Here is a 26,998-nt window from a genome sequence, read left to right as displayed (position 1 = left end):
CAGAAGTATGGACTGTGTGGGCCATACTCCTTGTGAGATTTACAGATCTCTTTAATCAATTGTCGTCCAAAAGAGCTCCAATTAGCAGTTTGAGCTGCTCCCCCTTGGGCTGCAGGCTGATACGAAACAGGGGCAAATGACAGAGTGGGACCCTGTATTGGCTCTGCCGCTTCCTGCCCTGTATCCCTTGCATTGGAAGCAACGAGAGCACAGAAGCAGGTTTGGGGACATGCAGTGGGTGTGCCCCTACCGAGGGAACCCGGGGAGGGAGCGGGGACGCAATGGGAACAGGGGGCGGAGACAGAGGAAAGGCAGGGGGCGGGGATACCATGGGAACAGGGGGTGGGGGACACCTGGTGACGTCACATCGGCAGACGCCCCCTGGGAGGAGTAGAGGGGCAGAGCTGAGGGTACAGTGGGTAGAGGACGGGGAGGGAAGGTGTCACGAGGAACAGGAGGAGAGGGGGATGGGGAAGGAATTTTGGGATACTTAGGGGAATCTTGGGAAGAAGGTGACCAGGTTTGGGAGGGTGCCACATGGCGTCCTCCATCTTGGGTACCCCCTAGGCACTGGGGGCTATTTTGGGGATCACTGCTCTCCGAAAAGCTAACACGTGCTCTGGGATTTAGAGCGGGGGAAACAGGGTTTTGGGAAGTTTTCCATGAGACCTGGCCAGGGCCTTGTGGACAAGGGGACTCAGGCATTTTAACCTGCACTGGAGTCGACTTCCCAGCGCATGAGCAGGATTTGCTCTCTTTAAAATACCAAGTTTTGGGGTAAGAGGTTCAGGGCTGGTGGGGGGGACACAGGGAGAGCAGAGGTACATGGCTTAATATTTGGCTTTTTCTCCAATTCCCTTTGTTTGAGCAAAGCGGTCCGAATTTGCAAGCTCCAGAACACAAATTTAGCTGAGGATGTATTCCCAGACTGTCCCAAGGTTATCAATTCATACCCTATTTTTTCCCAAAATTGAAGATTGTGGACTTCCTAAGGAGAAGTTTGTGGGAAGTGCAGAAAAAGCCACCTTACAAACTGTTTCAATTTTCCTTTAGAGAACTTTACGTTTGCATTAACTAAAATTCCAATAATATGATAATACACTCCTTTTTGTGCTGTACTTAATTTCGAGCCCATGTTAGATGTAAATGGCACAGAACAAGTCCCGCCTGACCGAATACAAAACCAAAATCAGCTACCAATTTCAAAAAAAAAACCCACGGGTAAAAGGCGATAACAGACAAAAGCTTTCACAATGCAACTGTATACACTGCTTTTAAAATTGCCGCGGCGGCAGCAGCAGGGAGTCGGGACCCGCCCCGGCCGCGTGGAGAGACAGACAAAGCCTCCCCTGCCCAAGAATGCAGCCCCCCCGCACCGAGAGCCGGGCACGCTGCCGAGCTGGGGGGAGGGGCAGGCAGAGCCATCCCGCTCCTCCGAGCTGGCGCCAATTCCAAAAGCGGCGAGAACACGCCACAGAGTTAAAGCTTTACACAGGGAACAACCTTATCACCACAGGGCTGCGCAGCCTAAAATGCAAAGAGCAAAAAGGAACCTGTCTCACGGCAAAGACGGATTTTTGAGCTTCTACCCCCCCAAGGAGCAGAAATACTCACCGAAATCAAAGCAGTTCCTGGCAAGATCAGGCAGGCTGGTCTCTTCACTGAATAGGACCCCTTGGGCAGGAGGGGCTCCCCTATTCTCCCCTGGAAACTTCGCTCACCAGAAAGGAGCTTCACTTTCCAGAGTCGCAATGCGTTCCTCGAGACTTTTTCTGGGATCCGTCCCAAGTCTCTCCAGAGAGCTGTGCAACCACAGCTCTTTCCAGTGGAAGCAAAGCTGCTGTAACACTTTTCCAAGGTTCTGAGAATCCTTCTGAGGCTGCAGGTCTGTGCAGCCTGACATTGGGCGCCACTATATTAAATATTAAACCGCGAATGCTTCTGGGGTGTGTCCTGCCTGGCTTCGTCTGGCCTTGCTGCTGGACCAAAGGCGGCAGCTGTGGCGTTTTTCACCCCAGAGATGCCTTTGGCTGGCTAGCTGCTGCAGTGGGGCACTCAGAACATGTCCAGGCAAATAGGAACTCCGTTTACCTTTGGTAGAAAAGGTTCAGACGACAGTGAAGAGAAAAGGAGCGGGTTCTGCCGTGGAGCTTAGATCCAGAGTTTTATTGTAGCATGGTAGACTTCTGAATGTGGTAACAGCTCCAGACAGACAGACCCGGCCACATGGCCTCGTGTCCTTTTAAGCCCCGGGGAAAGGGGGAGGGGAGGGACAGGTGAGGCCCAACCAGGTGTGAGCAGGGGAAGGGTCAGGGGATGTGGACGCTAGGACAAACCAATGAGCCCAGGCCTGGGGGGCATCTGCCAATCACACGACGCCTTGCTGGAAGGTGGAGATTAATGGACAGCTCCCAGGCAGGAAGGCAAAGGGGGAGGGGGAAAGGTTGGCGTACCTGAGGGGGATGGGATAGGTGAGACAGGAAACCACACTGCAACAACCAAGTTTATGTGATACTCCCCATAAGCATACAGAATAACGTGTTTTCTTGGGAGACAAGGAAGGGCCATTGTCAGTTTCCACAGAAGAAGGTAGCCCCAAAACTGCAAAAGCCATCCTCCAATGGGCAATCACGTCGCAACCCCTTTGAGCAGATGCCCACGTGGCAGAGTGTCGCAGACATCTTTTCCCTAAAAATCCTTTCTTTAGGATTTTTCCTTCTGAGAAGCTGAGAGGCCTCAGAGACAGAATGAAAACAATGCTGATCTGCTGCTGTGGAATGCAACAGGTCCACCTGGGATTGGCCCATCTTGGCTGTTTATAATTAATGGCCAATCAAGGACCGAGCTATCTCGGACAGAGTCCGAGAGACCTGCCTTTGTTATCATTCTTTTCTTTTCTCTTCTTAACTTAGCTAGCTTCTGAGAAAACCTGTCCTTCTTTTTCTTTTTAGTATAGTTATAATGTAATATATATATATATAACATCAAATAAGAAATCGAGCCTTCTGATCATGGAGTCAAGATTCTCGTCTCTTCCTTCACCTGAAAACCCCTGTGAGCACAGTCACAGCAGAGGAGAAGGTGTCAATAGACACATGCACATAGGAAACTTGGCAATGTGAGTAACATCTATTTGCCAAAGCTCCAAGCCCCTTAGGCCTCTGGGGTTCAGCCCTGCTGGTAAAGGTGCAGCAAGTCCATGACAGTCAGCACAGGAACTGACAATGTCATGAGCTTCAGTCAACATTAACTGAAATTGCTTTTGCAGAGTAGGTGCACTTTGATGAAAAAATCATGCGATGCTTTGGCTTGCACAATCTTGTCAGGCTGAAGCGCTACCCATGCAGGGTTCGCCAAACTGTCAGGCCTGCATTACCTTCTGCTATGAAACCTGGTAAAGTGGTGAGACTCCGCATGTGCAGGATGGAATACAAATGAACCTGGGTTTCAATTGCACACCACAAGGCTTTCAATACTGAAAAAAAGCTGCCTTATTGACTTCTCTCAGAAGTGAGCAATCCAAATGCTTGGTTATGTCTGCCACATAGGCAGAGTCAGTGACCAAATTCAGAGGCACCTGAGAAAATTTCTGGAATGCCATAGCAACAGCCTTTAGTTCAACCAATTGGGCCGAGCCGGACACGTGGCCTTCCAGCACTTGCCATCCGGACTCATCCTTCCAGGTAACAATAGCCTTCCCTGTTTTTCCTGAGCCGTCAGTGAAGACGGTGGGTCCCTGCACTGGCACTCAACTATTATTTGGCCGTAAGGACAGACTGGTTGTTTTTGCCAGCTGCAGTAACTTGTGACTGGGCAGATGATAAGCAATGTAGCAGGCATAGGGCCTGCAAGGGCTCCCTGGCATGCAGAAGCCTAAGACAGGAAATGCCAAGTCATGGGGAATGGACTAGAAGCCCCTCTCTTCTGCCTTCGGACTCCTGCTTATCTCTCTGTAAGACTATAAGTCACTTTCCTTTAACCCTTTCTACTGGACAATTTCTCATACCCCTGTACCCTAGATAAAGAGCTGCTTTTGCCCAGCTTGGGTAGAACAGCTGTCACTGGGAATTTCACAGAGGAATCAATAAAGACGCCCCTTTGGAACCCCACACAGACTTCTCCTCTCTCTCCCTGTGTCTGCCTGCCTAGGCACCTAGCAAGCTGAAGGGCTGCAATCACAATGAGCTGATAGTCACTAAAGAGCTGATATCACTTAATCTTGCTAAGGTGGCCTGCAGCTAAGAATTGCTTGGGAGCTCGGACAGTCTGTCCTGACCCGGACTGCGCTACCTGGGCCGCTGCCGCCTGCTGGAGACACCCTGAAACCCAGCAAAAGGTCGCAATAAATGGCGCACCGAACAGATGGAACTCTGGAGCAGCATTTCTTTTGAAATCCTTATTACCTTCAGATTGCTAGGACCCCTGAAGAAAAGCCTCCATTATAGCAGGGCTCTTCTGCAGGGGGGGGGTCAGTCGACCCTCACAGGTGACATCTGAGTGTTCAAGGAGACTGACAACAGCAGACCGCCTCCAGCAGACCCTTGACCCACACCCAGCTGAAGAAGTGTAAGTTTTAAAAGATCTTTTATCAGGGCATCTTGGGTCCCTTTTTGTTTTATTTTTCTTCTTTTTTTCGTCCTTTTGTCTGCTGGTAGGTGTCCGGTTCGGCTGTCTGTCTCTGTCCGGACATGGGTAGGGTGGTTCTGGGGCGGCCCGTGCTTCAAACGACAAGTCTGGGCTCTTTAGTTTTCGGTCTTCAGATTGTTTATTATTTCTTATCTACAGAATTTTCTTTCTGCCCAGCAGAGGTCTGACCTGCAAGGCAGCCAAGGGCACTCTGACCACCCATGGGGTGGTTGTGTCTTTTTATACTAAAAACTACGTATATCATATTTACCTTTATTTCCCATACCTTTCACCCATATTAGCTGGAACTCTCCTGCACATCAGCACTCGCTGTCCCACATGATGAAGAGAGAGCTGTGTCAGAAGAGCAAAGATTGCATTTTCTTGGTCTTCCTAACAGCCAGAAGTAACATGAGTCCAAAGAAATTTGTTGGTTGTTCCTGGCCTCCTTTTAGACAACTCTTTTCTGCTTTAATGCAGAAGTCTCTTTTCTCACACAGAGGGAATGTGGTGGAATTGGCAGTTGCTTCAGGCTGTCAGGCAGCATGGGAGTTTTGTCTTGTCTCTGCTGAGAATTTAGTGAATTTTCCATTGGTCACTTGGTGGTGTCACCATGGGCTGAGCTCAGCAGCCGACTCTGCTGCCCGCAGGGGATGCATTGGGACGCCAAGGCCCTCAGGGCTGGAATTCGGGGCAGGGCGGGCTCGCAGCGTGCAGAGGCTGGGCCCGTCAGGAGCTGCTGCTGCTGCCGCTCGCTGTGCTCAGCCCGCTGGGCCGAGCAGCCGCGGCCATGGAGACACAGGCGGGAGCTGTGGCCGAGGGCGGCATGCGGCCAGCTGGGACCCAGCACAGGGACAGGGGACACAGGGGGCACCGGGGGAAAAGCAAGAGGTGAAAAAGGCAGCCGATGGGGGAAAGAGCTAAAAATGCAGCCTAGGCCTACACAGCTCAATCCAGGAATCTGAACTTCCACATAACTCTAACTAAATAACTATGCGCATCACTAAATCTATATCTAAGCATCTAAATGTAAGCATCTAAATGTAGGCGTCTAAATGTAGACGTCTAAATGTAACTCTATAAATATATAAATGTAAATCTCAAAATCTAGAAATGTAACTGATTCTTTCCCATCTATAACAATAGAGATCAATTTAACTGTATGGATGTATATATATACACATACAGACACATCACTATGAATCTAGAAATGCAACCATATGCATATAGAAATAGAATTGTAGAAATCTATCAATCTATGTATGCACTAAGGGATTCCACCTGCCCAATGGTCACAGGCTCTCCCTCTGATTCTTCTTCTCATGCAGGGCAGCTGTCTCGGCAAGGCAGATCAGCTAGAAGTCTGGGAAGCAAAGGGAACACTGGGTCAATATTGGCCTCTGTGCATCTTTCACTTTGGAAGTAACTGTCCTTCTATCAAAGTCTGTAAAAGATGGCCAGAAAGGCAGACTCTCACTTGCAGTTTCAAGCCTGCTCTTCAAAGAGCCAGACTCCAAGTGTTCAAAACTTCTGAAGTTTTGAAGTATCTCAATAAACTCAAAGCCCTCACAGTGCAAAGGGCCCCCACGAGAGCTTGAAACACAGACAGTCCCAGGTGCCACAAAGAAGCCCAGCCTTGCTCAAGAATGCAGATCCAAAGTGCTCTATCTCTCCTTTAGTTCTCACTAATTTCAAGGTGTAATTTCAGACCCTACAGCGCATCTGATACCAACATTGCCTTTGCTGCGATGCCACAAAGAACAGGTTTTGTGTCAGCAATGGAACCATCCTTTAGTTTCAGACCACACAGAACCAGTTCTTTGCCTTCAGTAGCTCCTTTCAGCCGGGATGTGTTACCCAGCAGTAGAAGAAAGAAGCATATTTAATTAGCAGATGTGAGAGACTTCTTCATTGAAATACTAGCTTCTCCTCAGAAGGAAAATACTCCAGCAATACAAGAAGATCTAAATAAAGTACACTCTTCCCTCCCTTTCTATGGTAGTTCACTGTATATATTGGTTTGTAATTTCATATTTTTAGGAAAATGTCATTCATATCTCCACATTTCTGTGTTTCTAATTCAAAAGCACTTCTTTGTACAACTCTTTTTATTGCCGTTTTTCATTTTGATGCACTATATTTTAAAACGTTAGAAAACAACACCTTTTGGGTACTTTTCCCCATTCCTAAAGAAAAAATCAATCACAAGCCATTTTAGTCTCTGTCTCTCAAAGTTGTTTCATCCCTGTCTATTCTAAACCAGGATTTCAATACTTTAATAGGATTGGGAGAGGTCCATGATACGTACACCAGTGATTCCTCTTGTGGAATGTCATGGCCTTGTCTTTTGGTTTGAAAAGACAGGTGTCTGCTAAGGAAGGAAGCAGCCTGCCTTGAAATGGAAAATGCAAACTCCCTCTCTCTGAATTTTCAGTTTGAAATTAAGGGGCTCTCAGGCCAAGACATGCGAGCAGGAATACTAGTTCTTTATTAGGAAAATTAAAATACAAATGCACTAGTAGGAAAACAAGCTACTGACAGAGTCAGCATATGCCCTGCCACTCTGCTGGTTGGGGTGTTGGGAGCAGTCCAAGACTGCAGCTGACCAAGAATCTACTGATACATGGTGGCTGTAGCTTTCTTGGAGTGGCAGATGTGCTTCTTTTCAAGCAGTGATCCTGGAGAAGGGTGGAGTCTTCCTCTGAAGGGCCAGTGGTGGTGTAGATGCGCTTGGTCTTCTTCTGGAAATCTGGTGGAAAAGAAAGCTGCAGGCCTGCCTGTCCTGTTGTTCTTGTGCTTGTTGTTAGCCAGCTGATCACAAAGGGCTCAGAGCCCCAGCGAGGGGGGCTGCCTTTTCTATCTCCTGCAAGCTGGGATCTCTGCTTTCAAGTAGGCATCTTGCACTTTGTTTGCCTGCGGGAAAATAGTCAAGCAGGAAAATGCCATGATGAAATTCACTGAACTGCAAGATATTGGCAGTGGCTGAGCCAGCTCTTCCTCTCAATGGCACCGTGTTCTGCCATTACTGCCCATTGCCCTGGAGAGGCAATCTTTCAGAGTCTTTCTTTCCTTTCTTGTGCGATGAACTCGCTTCATCAGTTTCTTGCCCTCCTCTTTCTGTTTTCTCTCGCTGGGCCTGCGAGGACTGCATTTTCTGCACTCAAACCTCCTGATCCACCAAGATGTCAAGAGCACCAACATCCTTCTCAGAACTGACAGCTCTGTCAAGCTGGCTCAGTAGATTCTGGGTCAGCTGCAGTCTTCCGGGCATGCGGGTGTGGGGCTGCTTGGAGTGACAGCCAGCTCCCCAAAAATGGTGCTGGTGGCAGTGCAGGGACACCCGCTGGCAGCTGCTGACACGCTTGCAAGCGTGTACAGAGGTTATGACAAGGAACAAGCAGTCAAGAGTGCCGTTGATCCCAAGCAAGAGCCTTCCCCTGCCCCATCTGCCCACATCCAAGTATTGACCTCTCGCCAGGTGACTTTGGCAACAAAAGGTGACCTCTTCGTCTGGCCAAGCTGTGCTCACTTCTTCCCCCAAGTGGAGCCATGGAGCTGTGGCACCCTGAGGGAGGGAGGGCGCCCCCTGGGCAGGCAAGGCAACCAAGTGGACTGTGGGCACTGCAGGTGGTTGTGCAGAGACAGTCTGCACAGCTGCCACAGCTTGCAGAGGCTAGGGCCAGGGCTGGGGCAGCTTTTCCCAGTTACATGCCAGCTCTCAGGAGCCTCCGAGCCACAGGCACACACCAGCTGCTGCTCCTTGCCCACCATGCCACATGCCTCTGGCAGGGCACTGAAGGCCGGGCAGGGCAGGACAGGCTGTGGCAGTGCTGGCCTGGTATTCTCCACTGACGGCCATGCTTCTCTGCATGGCTGGGCAAAAACTGCCACGTGGCTCATATTGCAGAGGCACTTTGGTCTGCAGTTGGTCAATGAAGGAGACCATGATCCACTTCCAAAGCACATGAAAAAAATCCTCAAAGACAATTTCCCATCCTTAACAACTGACCATTGACAGGTGGATCTAGAGCTTCTTTACCCAATGAAAAGGAAGGCAATCTTCCAATGCAGTTGTGCTTTCTCCAGTTTTTCTTCTGACTCCCATTCCCAGCTGGCACTGGCAAAGGCAACTCTCTGCAAGTGTCAGTGTCTTCAGTCTGCCATTAATTGTTTTGCTGCAACAAACACAACAGGCATCAGGCTGGAGAGAGGCTCAGTTGACATTAGGAAAAGGAGCTGCCCCAAGGAGAAAAAAGAAGTCACATTTACCTCCCACACCCATCTCCCCAGAGGCTCAAGCAGGATTCCTTTGCTTCCCAGAAATACAAAGAAAGAGGGCTGACAAGACATCTGCAGCTCGGTGTTTATGCCCAAGACTTTGCTGATGCCATTTGGCTTTTGCCCCCGTTTTTTCCTTTCTTGTTGGGTTTCTGGATTCTTTGCACATCTCTTTAGAGCTTGGTAGGCGAATCTATTTGTGTCTACTTTTCCCAGTACTTGACCATGGCCTTTGCTTAAGCAGAAAGACAAACTTGCAGAGCTCCAAGCGCTGGGGGGTAGAAGGCCCCCAGTGTTAGCTAGGTTCTTCCTGGACAGAGCCCTGCAGGGAGCTGGTGGACTCCCCATCCCTGCAAGCCTTTCAAACAAGACTGGATGTGGCACTCGGTGCCGTGCTTTAGTTGAGGTGTTAGGGCATGGGCTGGACTCCATCATCTCAAGGGTGCCTGTCTTCCAAAGCAGTGATTCTGTGCATCGGTGAGTGAGGCAGCTTTTCCTGCAGCCCTGGGAAGAGCTGCAGGGGCCCTTGGCCGAGGACGGCCATCAGGGCTCATGGAAAAGAAGCAAAGGGCTCAAGGCGAAGGCCGAGAGGCCCGAGCTGCCCCAGGCCGAGCCTCACGTGCTCTTCCTCCTCAACCTGCACCCTCTGCGCTGCCCTTTGCGGCGCCGGCGGTTCCTCTCGCTGCGGGGCTCCAGGGTGCGCTGGGGGCCGGGCCCCTCGTCTTCGGCAAGCGCCAGAGCCTCGGAGGCGAGCGGCTGCTGCTGTGGCCGGCAGGGGAGAGCTGCGGCTGCGGCCCTGGGCATGGCCAGCTGCTGCTATGGCCGGCTCCTGCCGCGGCTCCTGCCCTGTGCGCACAGACACGGCCGAGGGCTGCCCGACAGCTCCCTGCCGCTCCGCAGCGGGCCCGGCCGGGCTGCTGCTCTCTGCGGCCTCTGCCCGCCGCTGCCGGCCCCGCCGTGCTGCCGCCTGCCTCTGCCGCAGCCGGGCCCACACGGGAGGCAGCACATTGCGGCCGCCTCGGAAAAGCCCTGCCCGCAAAATGCCCGCCACGGCCTCGGCCTCAGGGCACGGGCTGCCGCCGTCCTCGCAGCTGCGAGCCGGCCCGGGCCGCCTGCCGGCCTCGGCCACAGCTCCCGCCTGTGTCTCCATGGCCGCGGCTGCTCGGCCCAGCGGGCTGAGCACAGCGAGCGCCAGCAGCAGCAGCTCCTGACGGGCCCAGCCTCTGCACGCTCCGAGCCCACCCTCCCCCCGAATTCCAGCCCTGAGGGCCTTGGCGTCCCAATGCATCCCCTGCGGGCAGCAGAGTCGGCCGCTGAGCTCAGCCCATGGTGACACTCCAAGTGACCAATGGAAAATTCACCAAATCCTCAGCAGAGACAAGACAAAACTCCCATGCTGCCTGACAGCCTGAAGCAACTGCCAATTCCACCACATTCCATCCACGTGAGAAAAGAGACTTCTGCATTAAAGCACAAAAGAGTTGTCTAAAAGGAGGCCAGGAACAACCAACAAAGTTCTTTGGACTCATGTTTCTTCTGGCTGTTAGAACGACCAAGAAAATGCAAGCTTTGCTTTTCTGACACAGCTCTCTCTTCGTCATGTGGGATAGCCAGTACTGATGTGCACGAGACTTCCAGCTGATGGAAGGCACAGGGACCAGGATGCAGCAGGCACAGTGCTAAGCTGACACAGGGATGAATGATCTCTGCCAGTGGCACTGAAGGACAAGAGTTTGCAGGCAGGACAGAAAATGCCTCTTGCTTTCACCTCTTCTTTCAGTGCTGCTAAGAACGTAGCCTGCAGCAAGCTGCAACACCAGAGCATGGAGCCCTTTTTCCAGGCAGGGCTGCATCTACTGCAGGGGCAGAGAGAGCCCAGCAGGGATCAGACACAAAGCAGCAGGCGACTGAGGAGCCCCTGGGGTGGCAGTGAGCAGCCTCGGGCTCTGCTCACTGCTGGTGCCATTTTCCATTGAACCATCTCCCCCAGGACTTCTGTAGAGCTCTCTATTTCTAAGCCTTTGCTCTCTTGAGGTTTTTTGCTTGTTTCCTACACCTTTCTTTCTCTACATTTTCCTACCCTGTCAACAGCAGCCTTTGTCCACAATTGGCTGTAAAATATGAGCAAAGCAGCTGGCAACAGCAGTGCCTGCAATCCTGTGGCTCAGGAATTCTTATGCCAGAGCCCTGCCTGTGCCTTATGCTTGTCGGCACCTCCTCTTCTGTGCAAAACCTAGTCATCGGTGGAGTTTTTTTTGCCTAAGAGCTCCTGAGAAGCCAAGGTTGTGCTACAATTCTCAGGAGTGTATCCGTTCAGTTGATTGCTGGGAAACAGAAAGTAAGGCCAGGCTAGCAGAGCAGCTGGGAGCTGGTCACTCCCTGCAAAGGGCTGCTCTGTGATGTGGGAACACCACATGCCAGGGTGGGCAAGAAGGGTAAATGTGTTCAAGTTGCAGCAGGTAATGTTTGGATTCACTCAGAGGGCAGGTAGGGGTGGTGAGCACTGCAAGATCTAGCTGCAGTCCCCATCCACATCCCTTTCAGTGCTGGCTTTAGGGTGTCTGCAGCCTGGATCCAGAGCGCCCTTGGGGGCTCCTGTGGCTGCCTTTGCATCCGGGGTGAGGATGCCCAGGAGCCGCTGAGGCCGGCAGTGGGGACCGGGGCTGGGGCTTGTGGCCTGGCAGGTGTGGCTCTGGAAGCTGGGACATGCCAGGGCATGGGTCACAGTCACTGGCCTCAGGAGCCCTGGCTAGCTCTGGGATGTTCCAGAGGCAATGGCAAGAGCGGGGAACCAGCTAGGCTAGAGTTTTGCCTGAGCCAGAACCTCTAGGCCAATTGCCTAGCAGCGAAGATCCCTGGAGGATCAACGAGGACCAGGCGAAGGAGGCAGAAGAGGCTCTTCTGCAGTGTAAAATACAGCAAATTTATCAGGAAAGGCAGGGGAAAGGTACATAGACACAAACACCCTAAAAGCAAGCAGAAGTGAAAAGCACTCCCAGCACCCCTGTGCACGGGCTTTTAAAATCTTTCAAAGTGGAGGGTGGACACCATATAGTAACCAATAAGCGACTCTCAGGGTGTGGTTTCGAGGGCTACAACAAATCAGAACAAGGGGAGGAGAGAGGGTTGGGATAGGGATTGGATCTTAGGGTGAGGGACAGGGAACTTTCTGGAACAAAGGGTAGGGTTTGGGCTGATGGATGAGCCAAAGGGGCCGGGTTGTCTTGACAGACAGGGAAAAATCCGGGAAGGAGGGAGGGGATTCCTTGAGGGACTCCTGGGTAGGAGGGCAAAACACAGGGGAGAAACTAATTGTAGTAACTCAGGGGGCGCTTGAACATAGCACAAGATAACAGAAGATTTGACTCAGAAACTAACACACTGCAACACAGACATTCAGGCTTTTAGCAGCCTAAAGGTGGCACTATTAGAAGCCGCAGCAGCTGGTGAAAGCCATCTCTCTCCTTCAGGTTCTTGCTGCGTGGGAAGGGGCTGCGAGTTGTGGTGGCTGCACTCCCCCTTTGCTGGGAGGGTGATCTGTACCAGGGGAGAACAGAAAGCTGCCATGGTGAGCAGAAGATGCTCAGAGCATTACAGTTGAGAGAATGGCACTGCCCCTGAAGTGCAAAAAGCTTGAAAGCATATAGTTCTGTGCAGAATCACTGTACAAATTTTCTCTTCTAGAACGTGCTGATTTAAGTATTCTGTAGATGAATACTCTGGGTTTTACAGAATACATGGAGTTTTTTCTTAAGGTTTTTTGGGAGAACTCTCAAGCTTATTTTTATTTGCATTTTGCATCCAGCATGTATACCGATTTTTTTTTAATTGTTCCTTTGTAAATACTTAGGGAACAAATACCCAAGCATTTTTTAATCCTTTGAGATATTCTGATTAATATTCTTAGAAAGAAAACGTTGTTGAACAAGTGTGAAAACGGAGAGGGAAAACAGTAGAAAAGTCTTTTAGAACAGGGAATGTAATAGGTAGGTTCTGTATCCAAGGGCAGAGACCTCGGAATTATTTTGCGTTGTTCATTTGAGTTACTCATGGCAAGCTTGCATACCAGCCCCTTTCTTGCCACTGTGCTCTCTATCTGTTTTTTCAGAGCATCTCTAATTCTGTCCACAAATTTGATAAAGCTTTCATGTACTCCTTGTTGAATATTTGAAAAGTGTTGGGTAGGGAAAGAGTCATCTGGGGTAGGTAAGAAGTAAGGAGGTTTTTGCTGCAAGTGCCACATCTTGTAATGCTTCCTTAGCTATCAGCTTGGTCAGAGTTTCTGTAAATCCCCTTCCCCAGCCAGCTGTTCAACCGTAAAATCTGACTTATCAGCATTTGTAGAATATGAGTCTGATAATGTTTTGAATTGTCTTTTCCAATGCCATTTCCGTAAGATATATTCTGCTGGGGAAAGGAGGCAGTGAGCAATATTTTTAATGTCATGAGGTACTAAAACATGTGCTGAGAACATAGCTTCTAGGAAATTTCTAAAAAGATGTGAACTTCTGCCATCTTCTTTGGCTATATTTCTTAATTGTATGAGTTCTTATTTGAGTTAGGTTCCCATGTCTTTCTATTAGTGGGGTCGGGCGCAGTGGGGGCAGGGGAAGCCGTGGTAGGGGTAGGAGAAGCAGCAAGAAGGGTGGGGGGAGCTGACTCCGTGGAAAGAGGCACTTTTGCACTTGCAGATAACGCACAGGATGCTGCAGTATTCGTGTTTGGCGCGTCCAGGCTGGGGAAGGGGGGACCACTGGAACCCTGCAGGTGCGGAGGTGGTGGGGGGAAGCGGCAAGAGATTGCAGGGAAAGGGGCAGAGGATGGAACAGCGGCAGAGCTGGGACCAATGGGACCCGGAGCCGGAGGGCGGAATTCCAGGGAAAGATTGTTATCAGTGTGATTAGGATTTGAAGGGAGGTTGTCTGTCCCTGCTGCGGGAGGTTGCAGGGAATGTGAGCTATCTCTGTTGGCTTTCTCTATGGCTTTAGTTATAATGTGGAACATAGGAATGAACTGAGTTACAGAGAAATCTTGGTTAGTTTGGAGTTCTATATCGTGTTCCTGACTTTGTCCCAAAAGAAGTCTTTAGTAATGATGTCTGTGTTAGTATCTGGAAACTGAGAAAAATGCATTTTATAAATTTTTTCAGGTTAGTGTTTGAAAGATTACATTTAGAGAAAGAAAAGTTGTTAGAAGATAGGATTTCTAGGATTACTAAGTATAAATCCCTCTCATTCTGGGATCCTTTCAATGTACAAAGTTTTGATCCCATGTTTTCCCGTTCCCTACCAGCAGACAAAAGGACAAAAAAAAAAAAAGAAAAAAAAACCCCAAAAAGGATACCCAAGATGCCCGTGATAAAAGGTCTTTTAAAACTTACACTTCTTCAGCTGGGTGTGGGTCAAGGGTCTGCTGGAGGCGGTCTGCTGTTGTCAGTCTCCTCGAACACTCGTTCAGATGTCAGCTGTGAGGGTCAACTGACTCCCCCCCTGCAGAAGAGCCCTGCTATAATGGAGGCTTTTCTTCAGGGGTCCTAGCAATCTGAAGGCAATAAGGATTTCAAAAGAAATGCTGCTCCAGAGTTCCTTCTGTTCGGTGTGCCATTTATTGCGACCTTTTGCTGGGTTTCGGGGTGTCTCCAGCAGGCGGCAGCGGCCCAGGTAGCGCAGTCCAGGTCAGGACAGACTGTCCGAGCTCCCAAGCAATTCTTAGCTGCAGGCCACCTTAGCAAGATTAAGTGATATCAGCTCTTTAGTGACTATCAGCTCATTGTGATTGCAGCCCTTCAGCTTGCTAGGTGCCTAGGCAGGCAGACACAGGGAGAGAGAGGAGAAGTCTGTGTGGGGTTCCACAGGAGCGTCTTTATTGATTCCTCTGCGGAGTTCCCAGTGACAGCTATTCTGCCTGAGCTGGGCAAAAGCAGCTCTTTATCTAGGGTACAGGGGTATGAGAAATTGTCCAATAGAAAGGGTTAAAGGGAAGTGACCTATAGTCTTACAGAGAGATAAGCAGGAGTCCGAAGGCAGAAGAGAGGGGCTTCTAGCCCATTCCCCATGACTTGGCATTTCCTGTCTTAGGCTTCTGCATGCCAGGGAGCCCTTGCAGGCCCTATGCCTGCTACATTGCTTATCATCTGCCCAGTCACAAGTTACTGCAGCTGGCAAAAACAACCAGTCTGTCCTTACGGCCAAATAATAGTTGAGTGCCAGAGCAGGGACCCACCGTCTTCACTGACGGCTCAGGAAAAACAGGGAAGGCTATTGTTACCTGGAAGGATGAGTCCGGATGGCAAGTGCTGGAAGGCCACGTGTCCGGCTCGGCCCAATTGGTTGAACTAAAGGCTGTTGCTATGGCATTCCAGAAATTTTCTCAGGTGCCTCTGAATTTGGTCACTGACTCTGCCTATGTGGCAGACATAACCAAGCATTTGGATTGCTCACTTCTGAGAGAGGTCAATAAGGCAGCTTTTTTTCAGTATTGAAAGCCTTGTGGTGTGCAATTGAAACCCAGGTTCATTTGTATTCCATCCTGCACATGCGGAGTCTCACCACTTTACCAGGTTTCATGGCAGAAGGTAATGCAGGGCTGACAGGTTGGCGAACCCTGCATGGGTAGCGCTTCAGCCTGACAAGATTGTGCAAGCCAAAGCATCGCATGATTTTTTCATCAAAGTGCACCTACTCTGCAAAAGCAATTTCAGTTAATGTTGACTGAAGCTCATGACATTGTCAGTTCCTGTGCTGACTGTCATGGACTTGCTGCACCTTTACCAGCAGGGCTGAACCCCAGAGGCTTAAGGGGCTTGGAGCTTTGGCAAATAGATGTTACTCACATTGCCAAGTTTCCTATGTGCATGTGTCTATTGACACCTTCTCCTCTGCTGTGACCATGCTCACAGGGGTTTTCAGGTGAAGGAAGAGACAAGAATGTTGACTCTATGATCAGAAGGCTCGATTTCTTATTTGATTATATATATATATATATATATAGATATATATATATATTACATTATAACTATACTAAAAAGAAAAAGAAGGACAGGTTTTCTCAGAAGCTAGCTAAGTTAAGAAGAGAAAAGAAAAGAATGATAACAAAGGCAGGTCTCTCGGACTCTGTCCAAGATAGCTCGGTCCTTGATTGGCCATTAATTATAAACAGCCAAGATGGGCCAATCCCAGGTGGACCTGTTGCATTCCACAGCAGCAGATCAGCATTGTTTACATTCTGTCTCTGAGGCCTCTCAGCTTCTCAGAAGGAAAAATCCTAAAGAAAGGATTTTTAGGGAAAAGATGTCTGCGACACTCTGCCACGTGGGCATCTGCTCAAAGGGGTTGCGACGTGATTGCCCATTGGAGGATGGCTTTTGCAGTTTTGGGTCTACCTTCTTCTGTGGAAACTGACAATGGCCCTGCCTTGTCTCACAAGAAAACACGTCCTTCTGTATGCTTATGGGGAGTCTCACATAAACTTGGTATTCTGCATTCCCCAATGGGTCAAGCTATTGTTGAAGGCGCTCATGCACTTGAAGTATGTTCTGGAAAAATGTAAAAGGGGAATGCTGGGAGAGACTTCACACAGTCGACTAGAAAAAGCTTTATATACGAATAATCACCTTACAGTGCCAAAGAATTCAGAGATTCCTGTAATTCTGAACCATTTTCTCTCGTTGAATTCAGCAGGTGAGACGCACCTGCCTGGAGCCATGGTCTGGATATGGGACCTTGCCACCAAGAAGTGGGAGGGCCCGTGCCACCTTATCGCCTGAGGCCGCGGGTATGCATATGTCTCCGCAGGTACCGGGGTATGATGGATACCTGCAAGGAGTGTTCACCCTGACTTGCAACATCAGAAACAGAATGTGGCCAGCAGGCAACCTTCAAGCAGTGGCCAAAGTGCTGACCATCAATCATCAGTCTTTGAGTGATGATCAAGACACCAACCATCAACAAGCTGAGCCCTCTACTAGTGGGGAATGAACATTTTCTCTTTTCTTTGTTTCCAGAAAGAGATTGTTGATGAGTTAGACTCCAGTGTTACCAGCAGATTAGCAATGTTACTATACTAAAAGTTGGTAACTGACTTTTAGAATGAATAGTTAAAGTTTATGGAATGTAACAGAATAAGTATGAGATCTCTTTGACCATTCTGAGCCAATGTCTGATTGAGGTTTTGATTGATAACTGATAAAGCTCTGGAGCTGTGTTTATCCTCTTTCCTGCAAGGGATCACACAGAATCAAATAAACACCACCTCCTCCTCTAAACAAAAAGGGGGAATTGTGAATATCCTCAGTTCAGTCGAAGAAAGAACAGAGAGAATTTCTCCCAGGCCAAGCCTGGGAAAAGAATTAAAACAATTATTATCTCTCCTTCTGTAACCCTTGTTTATAGATATGGTTCTCCAGAGTGTGCTATTCATAGTTCACCAACAGTGTGAGAGGTTTTTACTTTGAGACCAACCAAGTCCCGCCTTAGCGAGTCACATTATAAAAGACACACTCCCTTGATTCAATTGCCTTCTGATTCAGCTTCTGAAGACTGGAGTCTTTCATTCCATCTCTGACTCAGCAGCATCAGTGAATTATTCTACTCATTCATCTGGAGGTTGCTGAGGCAGCAGCAATGCAGTTCAATATCAAAGATTTGTTATTGTTTAGGCCACATTATGAAATCTCTTGATTATCCGTGTGCAGCATGATTTATTCCTTCGGCTAATATCTCTGCTCTTGGTAAGCAGCCATGGATTGTAGGAGACATTTTAGATCACAGACTCTATGGTTTCCATCTAGGAAAAGTAATACTAAAAAAGCTTTGATATTCTCCACATTTTGTTATTTTAAGCCATCTAAACCAAGAATCACTTTTGCCTAAGTTTTTGTCTTTGCTCTTCTGGGCTGCTCCAGGATTGTATCTGAAGGCTCGTCAAGTCTGGGATAACCAGGTATCTAGAATTTAGAAATCTATAGTTTAGAATATCTATATATTCTGTAATTTAGAACCAGATATCTAGAATTTATCTGTAGTCTCAGCACAGCTGTCTAATATTGTTTTACATGCAAAATGTCCACAATATGACCCAAGACGTGCAGAACATGCCCTTTGGGACATGCAAAGAAAAAATTTCATATACCATTAAAATTGATAACAAACACTCTTAGGCAGCTACAGAAAGTCTTTATAGTAGGACTGCATCTTCTTTGCATTCCTTATTTCCCCCCATTCCTTATTTCCACAGGTGTATTGTAGTTAGAGATTTAATAATTTCGGGCTGTACTTTAGTCTCCTATGTACATACTGTCTATTGTTCATACTGTCTATTACTACTTTTGCCCATGCCTTCAGGATGGTAAGAGGAACAACTTGGAGCTACTGAGAGCATTCAGCTGTTTATTGCAACTTACAGAATGAATTGTAAGATGAGAGAGCAAGTGTGTTTATGTACATCTTTGTATATGGGGTTTAGTTACATAGATTGATATCTGTATAGGTTTAGGCCTCTTTTTAACCTGTTTCTCTGCTCTGCTTCCTCCCTCCCTTCCTGCTTTTCCCCCTGTGTCCCCTGTGTCCCCCGTCCCTGTGCTGGGTCCCAGCTGGTGGCCGGGCCGGGCGGAGCAGCACTTCCAGCCCCGGCTGTCCCTGGAGCGGTGGGAGCTGCCGCTGGCCCCAGGCACTGTCCCCTGAGGAGCTGCTGGAGGACGGTGAGACAGAGGGGGCTGAGGGGACTGAGGGGGCTTAGGGGGCTGAGGGGACGGTGACCCTGAGCTACTGCTGGGGCTGAGGGCTGTGGGGCAGCCGAGGGCCATGGTGGCACTGAGGTGACAGGGAAGTGGCACAGGCTGAGGGGCTGGCGGGTCTCAGGGGACAGGATGGCTGAGAAGGGACTGAGGGAGGTGAGAGGACTGTGAGGGGCTGAAGAAACTGAAGGGGGCTGGGGCTTCACCGAGAGCATGGCGGGGTTGAGGGGATGGAGGGGGCCAGCAGGGAGCACAGCAGGGATTGCAGCTATGCCAGGCCTTGGAAGCAATTCCAGAGCCTCCACTTTTGCCACAGCTGCAAGGAAGGCCTTGAGGAGAGCCAGAGGAGCTGAAGGCCGGCAGCAAGAGCAGTGAACGGGGACCGGCTGCTTCCAGCCAGGAGAGAGCCCGGCTGAGGCCACAGGCCCGGGGAGGCAGGCTGGGGCTGAGGCTGGCGTGGGCTGTGGCCGTGGGCAAGGCAGCTGTTGTTAATTCAGGTTTGTCCTTTATCAACCCTGTTGCATAGAAATCACTTTTTTACAGCAGAGACTTGTGGCAGCAGCTCTCTTCACAGAGAGCAGCAGGCACAACTTCCCCAGGAAAAATCCTGGTGAAGTTGAGAAAGCTCAGAGAAGAAGAAAAGCAGTTTCTACTTGCTGCATCTGTTGTTTGGCACATGTGTTACGTGCAATGTGTTATGGAGAATGTTTACCCAAAAGGGATTTGTTAATTGGAGACTGGTGATGGTGTTTGGATTGATTGACCAATTAGGTCAAAGTTGTGTTGTGACTGACTGTAAGGGCTCATGGGTTTTTCTTTAGTATATTTTAGTATTAGTATAGAATAGTAGTATAGTATAATATATATATATATATGTAGTATAGCTTAATAAAGCATTTCTTCAGCCTTCTGAAATCATGGAGTCAAAGCTCACTATTCCTTGCTCAGAGGACGCGCTGCTCCTATAGACTAAATGAAATTCCTAATAGAGATGAGAATTTGGCAATTCAGGCTGATTAAAGGGGAAGTTTTCTGCTATGGTGGAAAGACAATCTAGATAACTGTTTGCTGTACATCGTGGAAGGGGCTTTGCAGTTTAGGATGAAAAGGAAAAAGACATTTCTCTTCAGAAGAGTCTTGAAAGAGCTTTTTGTATTACCAGAAGCAGCTACACTGATATTGACCAGTGTGGAAAATGGATTTGTAGAGAGTTCTCAGGGCCTGACAGAAGGCCCACACAGTATGCATCCATATGCAAACTTTGAGATAAGAAATGCTGCCTTAGAAATGCCATGGAATAGGACAGATATTGTTGAGAGAGAAATGGAGCTAGAAAAAAGTTTCAAAGGATGGTCTTGTAAATAAGACTGGATACTTTGGAGAAAAAGAATTATGAAAGATGCATTGTTTTAGGACCCACAAGGGGTAGTTTTAGGTGATTTGCTTTAAGGCATCTACAGCATGGTGTGGCAAAAAGCTGATAGGCCAAGAAAGGCTTCTAGGAAATAGTCAGCTTTTGATTGTGGTAGCGTCAATTAGAAGATCTGTATTGTCTCACCCCTCTCATGAGATTGAAAATGGAATAGAAGTTTTTAAAACGCCTCTCCGCTGCCCCATCTCTGGGTCAGAAAAGGGTATTGTCCAACAAATTGGTGTTCCCATGTCAGGAGCAAATAACTTAACTAAACTGTCTGACCTAAAAGCCCTGAGGTAATTTTTGTGAACTGTTGCTGAGAGAAGCACAAATCCCAGGATCATAACTCTTACAAAAAAGAGAGAAGTTGGATTTCTACCCTCGTCACTGGCTCGATCAGGATGGAGATCTGACAAGGACTCGCCCGTTGTTCAACATCAGGTGAGCCTTGGGAAACATGTTAGGACACAAGATGTCCAATTTACCTCGAGCTTTTTAGAAAAACCTCCAAGATCCAGTCAAATCCAATTCCTGTAATGATGCAAAAACCGAGTTAAAAGACTTAGTATTATACATTCAGAAATAGTTCTCAGCTACAGATAAAACTTCCGTGTTTTCACTCCCTCTTTGGGAACTTTTAGGACCAAAACTATACAATGCTTTTTCCATAAACAGAGATCAAACAGCTGCTAAGTTGCATCTGGTGTTTGGTATGATGGATGATTGGTACGTTTAAACATTCTACTTAACCCTCCACTTCCTCGGCTGCGTCTGCGCCTCCCTCCAACACTCAGGCTGAGTCCCCAGGTCCCCCTCTGCTTCAGCTGTAACTCAAGACCCTGACATTCAGCCTGGGGCTGTGACACCTCCACCCCTACCACGGCAATGTGCCCCCAACTTTCACCATTTTCCAAGCTGTGTCTGGGTACCCCCTCTGCCCCCCCAGAAGGTGAGAACTCCTTGCTACTTGTGAGAAAAAGTGAGGGGAGAGAAAGAGGGAAAAAATTCTCAAGACCAGTGTCTCTGCTAGCAAAAGGCAGGATTTCTCTGTTAACATTACAAAACAAACAGGCTCCAGTTGCTGTGAAATTCCTCCAAGACAGTCTGTAATTTACAAGGTTGTGAGGCAGGAAAAGAACAAGTGAGAATTCTAGCGATTCTGAAGAAGTTAACATATTACATGCTAATCCTGCAAAAAGAGAAAGAAAACCTACTTTACCTTCTTTTGATTCAGGAAATAATTCAAAAAGACTGACTGATTGGGGTAAGGTGAGATGTAAAGTTGTACAAGATAAAACCGTCTCCCAAGTGATCCCAACTTATTACCCCCAGGGGCATGATGCAAACTAACAAATTCCAAATTAATTTATTTTTAAAAAAACTTTTACCATGAATACACTTGCACAGGAAATGTATTCACAACAAAAACAAGACTTTTTTAATCTAGGCAAGGACAGTAATAAAATTCTTGGACTTTCAATTCTTCCATCTGTTGTCTCAGCAAATTATAATGAAGAGCTGATGATTTCAGCTCTTACTTACAATGCTCCAATGGTAATTGAACCAAAACCAGCAATAGCTATCACTATTACACTACCAGTGAATAGAAAGAAGTAAGTTGTATGCTGAGAAATGCCTTTTGAGAGTTCTGGCCTGATGCCCAATGTCCTTTGGATAAAACATGTCAGCAATGAAGGGCCAGAGCTGACGTGCAGTCTAACACACCTTGGTCAAACCGTTCGTATTGCAGGTATGCTGGACACAGGGGTGGACATCACTGCAATTTCTCGTGCATCCCGGCTGTGCAATTGGAATTTGGTGACAGCCATGGGTGCTCTCGCCGGAATTGGAGGAGCTGTCTTGTGTCTGCAGAGTGAACTCATGATTACTGTTACAGGTCCCAAGGCAAGGACGGCAACCATCCGTCCCTTTGTGGTGCAGAAGCCCATCACAGTACGGGGGAGAGACGTGTTGTCCCAGTGGGGAGCAAAGATAGAAGTGGATTTTTGACAAAAACCACAGCAACGCCTGCCACTCTGAAATTACCATGGAAAACCAATCAGCCAATTTGGATTGATCAATGGTCTCTTGAGCAGAAAAAATTGAATATTCTCAAAAAATTAGTAAGTGAACAACTACAAAAAGGCCACATCAAACTTACAAAGAGTCCCTGGAATTGCCCGGTTTTTGTCATTCGTAGGAAGACCTATGATTCCTGGAGATTGCTTCATGAGCTGAGAAAGCTTCATGAGAAAGATCAACAAGATCATAGAGGACATGGGGCCTCTGGAACCTGGACTTCCCTCTCTTTTGATGATTCCACAAGACTGGCCTCTTGTTGTCATCTCTGGATGCTGACAGAGAGAGAAACAGACAACTTTCCCAGGCATTGTCCTAGGGAAGTTGTGAGAATGCTCAGAGAAAGAATGAAAACAATTCTTATCTTAATCTCTGCACCTGGTATTTGTGAACACATGGAATGTTTGTACATGTTTATGGAAAGATATTTTTCCAGAAGATGTTGTTCCTCATTAACCAGTGGTGTGAGGGGCGTTCAAGTTCTGGGTGAACGATCTAGCCTATAAATATGTGAAGTTCCTAATAAATCTCGCTTTATGCTCTCTGATCCTAGGAGTCAATGTCACCTTTCTTCATCCCTTCCTAACTCAACAGTGACAGTGTACCACAGCAAAACCCAGTCTTAAGTAAGAACTGTGTGTAAGGTTTCATGGGGTCAAGTTCATTGATTTGAGTATAATGCAAATAGTAATAGAATAAGGGATGGATAATGTCTTAGGTTGGAAAATGTGTCTGGGAGTATGTATTCTATTGCTGTCTGTTAGAGATAGGGCAATTATCTTCTGCTAATTGGGCCACCTGTTAAAACCAGGTGGGGCAGTTTTCTTCATCTCTTCCATAACCAATCCTCCCTCCAGAAAATATCTTCTGTTAGTGGGCCACTGAATCTCACTGTATGACTGAAAAAATTGCATCATCCCACTGGAGATGCTCTACCCAGGGGAAGGACCCAAGCATTCCTACCTGGATATAATCTGAGATTTGCAACACCACGGCAGCCTTTTCCCACTAGATTCCCAGAAGAGCAGCTTTCTTTTCCACCAGATTTCCAGAAGAAGACCAAGCGCATCTACACCACCACTGGCCCTTCAGAGGAAGACTCCACCCTTCTCCAGGATCACTGCTTGAAAAGAAGCACATCTGCCACTCCAAGAAAGCTACAGCCACCATGTATCTTTGGACTGCTCCCAACACCCCAACCAACAGAGCGGCAGGGCATATGCTGACTCTGTCAGTAGCTTGTTTTCCTACTAGTGCATTTGTATTTTAATTTTCCTAATAAAGAATTACTATTCCTGCTCGCGTATCTTTGCCTGAGAGCTCCTTAATTTCAAACTGATAATTCAGAGAGAGGGAGTTTGCATTTTCCATTTCAAGGCAGGCTGCTTCCTTCCTTAGCAGACACCTGTCTTTTCAAACCAAAAGACAAGGCCATGACATTCCACAAGAGGAATCACTGGTGTAGATCTCATGGACCTCTCCCAATCCTATTAAAGTATTGAAATCCTGGTTTAGAATAGACAGGGATGAAACAACTTTGAGAGACAGAGACTAAAATGGCTTGTGATTGATTTTTTCTTTAGGAATGGGGAAAAGTACCCAAAAGGTGTTGTTTTCTAACGTTTTAAAATATACTACATCAAAATGAAAAACGGCAATAAAAAGAGTTGTACAAAGAAGTGCTTTTGAATTAGAAACACAGAAATGTGGAGATATGAATGACATTTTCCTAAAAATATGAAATTACAAACCAATATATACAGTGACCTACAATACAAAGGGAGGGAAGGGTGTACTTTATTTAGATCTTCTTGTATTGCTGGAGTATTTTCCTTCTGAGGAGAAGCTAATATTTCAATGAAGAAGTCTCTCACATCTGCTAATTAAATGTCCTTCTTTCTTCTAGTGCTGGATAACACATCCTGGCTGAAAGGAGCTACTGAAGGCAAAGAACTGGTTTTGCGTGGTCTGAACCTGAAGGATGAAGAGCCAATAGCAGCTCTGTTTCCTGTCAGATGGTAGGGCATGTTGCTTGAAGGCAGGGTAAAAGCTCTGTTTCGTCTGGTGTGGGAGGATGCATGCATGGATGGCCCACTATTGGTTCTGGTTGGTATCAGGTTGATGGCTGGTTCCATTGATGACCCAAAACCTGTTCTGCATGGCATTGCACCGGAGGCTGTGTTAGTATCAGATGCGCTGTAGACGTCTCTTGCCGACGCTGCTACAGCAGAAAGAAACCGACTCAGGCTACAGTAGTGTGACAGCCGACAGACCCTATACTCTGTGTGGAAGCGACTCAGTCTTCACTTCGTCAGCCAGCAGATCCTATGCTTTATAAGGCGCTGAGCCCGACATCTAGGTTGGGATAGTGGCCCTGATGGCTTCCAGCGCTGCTGGCCTGCTTGCGAGGGCGTATCCCGCCGAGGCCGCTTAGGAAACCGGCTCAGGCTACCGTAGGATGGCGCCCAACAGAACTTCCACTCCCTCTGGAAGGGACTGGCGGCGACTCAGTCTTCACTCCGTTGCCCAGCCGATCCCGTACACCATCAGGCGCCAGGCCCGACAGGCAGCGATAGCGGCCACATTGGCTTCAAGGGGTGCTTGCCTGCTGACCCGGATGCGTCCTGCCTGCGCCGCAGAGTGAACTGACCCGGGCCACGGTAGTACAACGACTGACGGAACCCGCGCTCCACCTGGCGCCAACTAAGTCTTCACTCCGTCGCCCGGCCAATCCCGTGCCCCCTCCGGTGCCAGGCTCGACCATCAGGCTGCGATAATGGCCCCATTGAGTTCAAGGTGTGCTGGGTGGCCCGCCCAGACGCGTCCTGCCCGCGCCGTAGAGTGAACCGACCCGGGCCACGATAGTACGACAGCCGACGGAACCCTCGCTCTGCCTGGCGGTGACTCCGTCTTCACTGCATCACATGGCCGATCCTGTGCCCCCTCTGGCGCCGGGGCCGACAGTCAGGTGGCAATAGCGGCGCTGCTGGCCTCAGGTGTGCTGGCCTTCTGGCCCGGACGCATCTCGCCCGCGCCACAGAGCGAACCGACCCGGGCAACGGTAGTACGACGGCTGACGGAACCGACTCTCCGCCTGGCAGTGACTCAGTCTTCACTCCATCACCCGGCCAATCCCGTGCCCTCACTGGCGTCAGGCCCGACAGTTAGGTGGGGATAGCAGACCCGCTGACATCATGGGGTGCTGGCCGGCTGGCCCGTCCTTTTCCCGCCTGCACCGCATAGTAAACCAACCTGGGCCACGTAGTATGATGGCTGACGGAACCCGCACACCTCCTCCCGGCAACTCAGTCTTCACTGCGTCGCCCCGCCAATCCTGTGCTCCATCAGGCACCGGGCCCCACAGTCAGGCAGACTCGCTGGCCTGACGGGGTGCTGGCCTGCTGGCCTGGACGCATCCTGCCTGCACCGCAGAGTGAACCAACCTGGGCCACGGTAGCACGACGGCTGACTGAACCAGCGCTCTGCCTGGCAGCGACTCAGTCTTCATTCCATCGCCCTGCCGATCCCGTGCCCCCTCTGGCACCGGGCCCGACAGTCAGGTGGTGATAGCAGCCCCGCTGGACTCACGGGCTGCTGGCCTGCTGGCCCGTACTTGTCCCGCCCGCACCGCAGAGTGAACTGACCCGGGCCACGGTAGGACAACAGCCAATGGAAGCCATGCTCTGCATGGGTTCCATGAAGACTCAGTCTTCACAGCGTCGCCCGGCCGATTCAGTGCCCCCTCCGGTGCCGGGCCCGACAGTCAGGTGGCAGTAGTGGCCCCGTTGACTTCAAGGGGTGCTGGGCGGCCTGCCCGGACGCATCCTGCCCGCACCGCAGAGTGAACTGACCTGGGCCACGGTAGTACGATGGCCGACGGAACCCGTGCTCTGCCTGGCAGCGACTCAGGCTTCACTCTGTCGCCCGGCCGATCCCGTGCCCCCTCCGGAGCCGGGCCCGACAGTCAGGTGGCGATAGTGGCCCCGCTGCCCTCACAGGGGATCTGGCCTGCTGGCCCGCCCAGACGCGTCCTGCCCACGCTGCACATTCACCCGACCTGGGCCACGGTAGTACGACGGCTGACAGAACCCGCGCTCCGCCTAGCGGCGACTCAGTCTCCACTGCGTCACCTGGCCGATCCAGTGCCCAGTGTCCGGTGCCGGGCCCAATAGTTAGGTGTCGATAGCAGCCCCACTGGCCTCACAGCGTGCTTGCCTGCTGGCCCATACGTGTCTCGCCCATGCCGCAGAGTGAACCGACCCAGGCCATGGTAGTACGACGGCCGACGGAACCTGCACGCCCCCTGGCAGTGACTCAGGTTTCACTCCGTCGCCCGGCTGATCCCGTGCTCCCTCCTGCACCGGGCCCGACAGTCAGGCGACGATAGCAGCCCCGCTGGCCTCATGGACTGCTGGCCTGCTGGCCTGGACATGTCCCGCCTGCACCGCATCTTGAAGACCGCCCAGGTGTGGGCAGAGTGCCTTGGACTGTCTTGCTGAGTGGACCTCGGCAGGACAGGAGAAAGAATTTTATAGATAAGATACAATAAACAACCTTGAGAATGAGAAATGAGGAGCTCTGTCTCCTTCTTCAACTGCTGGGCAGGGAAAAGAGACTTTCTACCTTTTCCTGTGGTCACTCTGACCAGCAAGAGACCCTGAGAGGGAGCCCCCAGTTGGCCTGGGGGCTGCTGCTGGTTGACAGAGCAAGCAAGAGTGCTGGTGGCCAAAGGGTGAGCTGAGAATGAGGATTTTTCATGGTGACCCCTTCATGATTGATCTTTCCTTTTATGGAATTTCTTCTAACTAATTCTACACATCATAAAAAAGTTATATTTCCATGCTTTTACACGTCTAATCTTCATGTTC

This window comes from Agelaius phoeniceus, chromosome Z (assembly GCF_051311805.1).
Source record: "Agelaius phoeniceus isolate bAgePho1 chromosome Z, bAgePho1.hap1, whole genome shotgun sequence".
In the NCBI taxonomy this organism is placed as follows: domain Eukaryota; kingdom Metazoa; phylum Chordata; class Aves; order Passeriformes; family Icteridae; genus Agelaius; species Agelaius phoeniceus.
Note: the sequence above shows the minus strand (reverse complement) of the source record.